The sequence below is a fragment of the Bidens hawaiensis genome, unplaced genomic scaffold, assembly GCF_021521415.1.
Source record: "Bidens hawaiensis isolate Kalapana, Puna unplaced genomic scaffold, B.hawaiensis_p1.1 tig00002839_1, whole genome shotgun sequence".
NCBI lineage: Eukaryota > Viridiplantae > Streptophyta > Magnoliopsida > Asterales > Asteraceae > Bidens > Bidens hawaiensis.
This window is the reverse complement of record NW_027491153.1, coordinates 1,315,002-1,321,001: the sequence shown is the minus strand read 5'-3', so window position 1 is coordinate 1,321,001 and position 6,000 is coordinate 1,315,002.

Below are 6,000 nucleotides of genomic sequence, written 5' to 3'. Positions count from 1 at the left end.
TTTCTTTAACTGGGCTCGGCTAACTGTATAATATTTACACATATCAATTACTACTACTACTATTACTACTACTCATTTTCGATAACCGCCTTAACACATTTTCCATTAGGTTTTTAATTTATTTCATAAACGAACTTCACTTCAGGCGAATCTTGGAAACAACTTGGTTCTGGCTTGATTCGATCGAATAGGAACACGTTCGATCGAATAGGAACACGTTCGATCGAATAGGAACACGTTCGATCGAATAGACACACGTTCGATCAAATACAACACTCATTCGATCGAATACAAAACTCATTCGATCGAATGAGTTGGAGACCATTCGGTTGCTTCCCTATTCGGTCGACTGGACTTGTTCGATCTACACATTCGATCGAATGGACTGATTCGATCGACTGATTCGATCGAATGAGTCTGATTCGACTCCTTCAAGCTGGGCGACGGAGAAAACTACGGGTTTTCCAGATTTTCCAGATTTTTGACCCAAAATCGAAGTTTTTGACATGGAAATGCTCGGGATTGAAAGGGCTATCGATTCCTAGTACTTTTAAACACAAAAGCTTGCATTTTGACACCAAAACAAGGCGGTTTTTGACCCGAAAACTCAAGTTACGTTTTTGCTCGATTTGAGGCCGAAATGGTTATGAAAACGGATGATTTTCGAGAGGGACTTACCAAAAACGACTAGGAACAAGATTGTGAACTCGGATTTGTGATTTGAGAACTTTCTCTCTCTAGTTTCTCTCTCTAGAATTGAGAGTGTTTGGGTGTGGGTGTGAAAGGGAGTTGGTGAAAAAATGGTGGAAGAGTCTTGGTTCTCGATTATATACTACGGGAATTAATCCAAGTCCAAGACCCATACCAACTCCTATTCTTTTATTTATTTCCTGATAACCCGAGTAAACTTTCCATCTAATAATAAGTAATATAATTAATATTACCTTTGAAATTTCGGGATGTTACAAGTCTTCCCTCCTTAAAGAGGTTTCGTCCCCGAAACCTAACTTATTCCCTATAAAAGAAAAACTTCTTAGTTTTACACGCTTTACTGAATCGCTTGCTTTCTGAGTTATCCTCCTTACTCCTGACTCGTAGTCATCGAATGGTGGTCATGTGTTTTAGCTATTTAAGGTAGCTCGTCCATGAAGCCCTCGATGTACCAAGTCTCGTATCGCCTTCCCGAGGAACCTTGTTTTGCATCATAACGCTAACTCCTAAGGCGACGCTTAACCATCACACAACTATTTATCATAACCAACATGCATTCAGATAAATTCATAGATCGTTCATACAAAAACACAAGAAGTCACAAGTGCTTCATAACATAAAAGGAAATCATTCAAGCTTGCTAAACAAACACAGGTTCAACTGTAATATAAAACACTCTTTAACTACTAAACATAAAACAACTGTGACATGCCACTTATTCTCCTGCAACCTTCTCAGCAGCTAATAGACCATCCTTTCACGCGTTTCCTCTTCCTTCCCCCACTGCCACGGCTTCTCCACACTCCCTAGCTATGTGACCTGACTTACCACACTTGTAACACTTCTGGTCCTCGGTGCATTCACGGGAGATGTGTCCCTTCCTCCCACATCGGTAGCACTGATTTGGACCAGCCTTACATTCCCCCAAGTGCATCTTCCCGCACACTTTACATGCTTCCCTTCCTGCCATCGTCTGTGTCTTTCTCCCTGCACGCTCCACGACATCCCCAGCTCTTTTAGTTCCTTTCCCTTTTTCCTCATCTTCCACTCCCACATCATCCGCCGCCAGATCATCATAGACCATCTCCGCCAACTCGACCGCAGACTCAAAGGTGACGGGTTTGCTTGTCCTGACTAACATGCGGACTCTCTGTGGTAATCCCCTCACGTAACACTTGATTCTCTTAGCCTCAGTGTTCACCATGTCAGGTACCAACCTAGACATGCGGTTGAATTCAGTAGTATACTCACGATGTGTCAAAGTCCCAGCTCTCAAGTTTAGGAACTTCATCTCCGCCCTTTCAACCTCGGCGTCAGCACAGAACTTCCTCATCACCATGTCCTTTAGGTCATTCCATCCCATTGCCTTGATCTCTTCACGGGTCTTCCTCTGCTCCACACTCTCCCACCAATACATAGCCTCATCTCCAAATGACTGAGTGGCATAACCCACTGCTTGGTTAGGATGACACTCGCTGATTCGGATAACTTTATCCATGGCAGTTATCCATTGAAGAGTGGCAATTGCGTCTCCTAAACCAGTCAGCTTCGGCGGGTCGCATCCCTTGAAGGATTTATAGCTGCACCCACCTTGGCCTCCTCTCCTGTCATCAACTTTTATAGACTTACCCCCACTCGAGGCGCCTCTTTCCTCTTCCCCATCTTTCCTTCCATCACCACCTGCCCCTTCAGCAGTTCGTTCACGGCTTCCAGCAGATCCTTCGGGGTTCAGATTCTTCACAGCAGCAACTACCGCTTGGACAATGGCTGCTTGAACTGCAGGGCTAAGTTGAACTCCTTCGTTGTTGTTCTGGTCTCCTCCAGCTGCGCTTCCTTCATCTTCGGTGTGGGAAGCTTCTTCTACCGAGGGTTGCCGGACAAGACGAGGCCTGCCACGACGTCCAGTGCGACCCCCAGTTCCAACAAATTCTCCAGCTCCCGCCATTAGTATTCTACAAGGGAAAACACAAACATCATCACTCAAGGAACTATTTAGTACAAGGATAGTAAGGCTAACAGGTAATAACAGTGGCCAGTTGTGATTAGCTGATCACGTTACTTTCCGTGTCCTATACACTTCCCTTTATGAGTCTATTTGTGCTGGTTCTACTTAAGCAGTTTGTCAACGTAAACAATCAATTATTCCTATCCCTACCGTTCACATATCTTTCCTTTCTCATTAACAATTATCATTTAATCATACACCTTACCTTTACTGATCTTGCTTGAGCAACACATGGCATTCTTGAACTGGCATCTTCTTTCTTTTCTTACTTAAATCCCATTCTCTGTTCGAGTCTAAGCATGTAGGATGCTTAAATCTCTCGAACTTTGCTCTGATACCAACTTGTAAGGCCCCGAACCCGGTAGCCCTACTTTAGCGTCGGATTTACTCATAAACACAGTTCTTCAAATCAGAGTTTATTAAAACTTTTCGCGGAATATAAAACGTCAATCATTTGTTACAAAACATTAAATCTTTTCTTTGATACCATAACACAAAACTTTATATTTTAAACATCTTCACTTCTTTCTTCAGATGCCAGTCGTTCAATCCATGCCGTGTGTCATCCTCATGCTAACTCTATAATCCGCTCACCTGCGTGCATACTAAAAGTCAGCTACGCTGAGTGAGTTCTAGTTAATCAAGCAACTTAACATACAACCACTTCATACAATATATATATACGTATCCGAAGACACATAGTCCACTGTCTAACATGCCACTGTTTAACCACTTAATTACCCCTATAGCTTAGCCTCTTAATTACCCCTACAGCTTAGCCACTTATGCCACTTTATGCCACTTGTGCCACTTTATGCCACTTATGCCACTTGTGCCACTTTATGCCACTTATGCCACTTGTGCCACTTGTGCCACTTTAATAACGAAGACACGCATAGACTCACTCTACCACGTGCTCACGTTATGCCCCTAACTCTATTACTAGACCCCTATCCACTTCTATCACACTATACTTCTACTTGTCTATAACCCACTTCCTATCAGCACCTTATTTACATACTAAGCAAGTAACATCAACAATCATACACACATAATAACGATGGCACGTACAGGCTTTCCCTATCACGCGCTCACGTTATGCCACTAACACCCTTACTAGACTCTTGCCACTTCTAACACACTCTACCTCTACTTGCCTATATCACACTTCATATCAGTTCAGTATTTACATAATAATCAAGTCACATCATAACATTCATACACACTATCAACCACTTGGAATTTACTATCCTTGGCGATACGTGCAATATCCGAAGATCGTTCATGTACCGACAAGCATTATAAAATATATACCTCATATGACATCTATAGCATACACTTACCACTTAAGGTAAGTGTATTCACACTTCACATCGAGTATGCACACAGCCCCGAAAACATAACAAGGAAATGGGGCTAGAAACTCACCTGGATCCTGTTACGCTCGCCGTTGATCGTAATTCCTTTCTTTAACTGGGCTCGGCTAACTGTATAATATTTACACATATCAATTACTACTACTACTATTACTACTACTCATTTTCGATAACCGCCTTAACACATTTTCCATTAGGTTTTTAATTTATTTCATAAACGAACTTCACTTCAGGCGAATCTTGGAAACAACTTGGTTCTGGCTTGATTCGATCGAATAGGAACACGTTCGATCGAATAGGAACACGTTCGATCGAATAGGAACACGTTCGATCGAATAGACACACGTTCGATCAAATACAACACTCATTCGATCGAATACAAAACTCATTCGATCGAATGAGTTGGAGACCATTCGGTTGCTTCCCTATTCGGTCGACTGGACTTGTTCGATCTACACATTCGATCGAATGGACTGATTCGATCGACTGATTCGATCGAATGAGTCTGATTCGACTCCTTCAAGCTGGGCGACGGAGAAAACTACGGGTTTTCCAGATTTTCCAGATTTTTGACCCAAAATCGAAGTTTTTGACATGGAAATGCTCGGGATTGAAAGGGCTATCGATTCCTAGTACTTTTAAACACAAAAGCTTGCATTTTGACACCAAAACAAGGCGGTTTTTGACCCGAAAACTCAAGTTACGTTTTTGCTCGATTTGAGGCCGAAATGGTTATGAAAACGGATGATTTTCGAGAGGGACTTACCAAAAACGACTAGGAACAAGATTGTGAACTCGGATTTGTGATTTGAGAACTTTCTCTCTCTAGTTTCTCTCTCTAGAATTGAGAGTGTTTGGGTGTGGGTGTGAAAGGGAGTTGGTGAAAAAATGGTGGAAGAGTCTTGGTTCTCGATTATATACTACGGGAATTAATCCAAGTCCAAGACCCATACCAACTCCTATTCTTTTATTTATTTCCTGATAACCCGAGTAAACTTTCCATCTAATAATAAGTAATATAATTAATATTACCTTTGAAATTTCGGGATGTTACAATAAGAGGCTGGCATCGAAAGACTCCGGACGTTTATGTTTAATGTTTGTTTATTTTGAAAGACGAGATGTTGTTTAAGACAAGTTATGGTTTGTTAAGAATTGTTTTATGAAAGTTTTTATATTCCGTGAATGTTTTTATTAACTCTGATGATTAGAACTAGGTCGATGAGTAAATCCAACGTCCCATGTAGGGAACCGGTAACGGCGCCTTACAAGTTGGTATCTGAGCAAAGTTCGAGAAATTTAAGCATCCTACAAGCTTAGACTCGAACAGAGAATGGAATTTAAGTAAGAAAAGAAAGAAGATGCCAGTTCAAGAATGTCATGTGTCGCTCAAGCAAACTCAGCAAAGGTAAGATGTATGATTAAATGATGTATGTTAAATTATAAAGAAAGGATATGTGAACGATAGGGATAGGATTAATTGATTGTTTTGATTGACTAACTGTTTAAAGTAGAACCAGCGCAAATAGACTCATAAAGGGAAGTGTATAGGACATGGAAAGTAACGTGATCAGCTAATCATAGCTGGCCACTGTTATTTACCTGTTAGCCTTACTATCCTTGTACTAAATAGTTCCTTGAGTGATGACGTTTGTGTTTTCCCTTTTAGAATAGATGGAGGAATTGCGAAAGTTGGGGGTCGCACTGGACGACGTGGCAGGCCTCTTCATTTCCAACAACCTTTGGTTGAGACAGCTTCCAACACCGGAGATGAAGGAAGCGCAGCTGGAAGAGACCCGAACAACAACGAAGGGGTTCAACTGGATCCCGCAATTCAAGCAGCTATTGTTCAAGCTTTTGCCACTGTTGTGAAGAACCTGATTCCTGAAAAGTCTGCTGAGAAGTCTG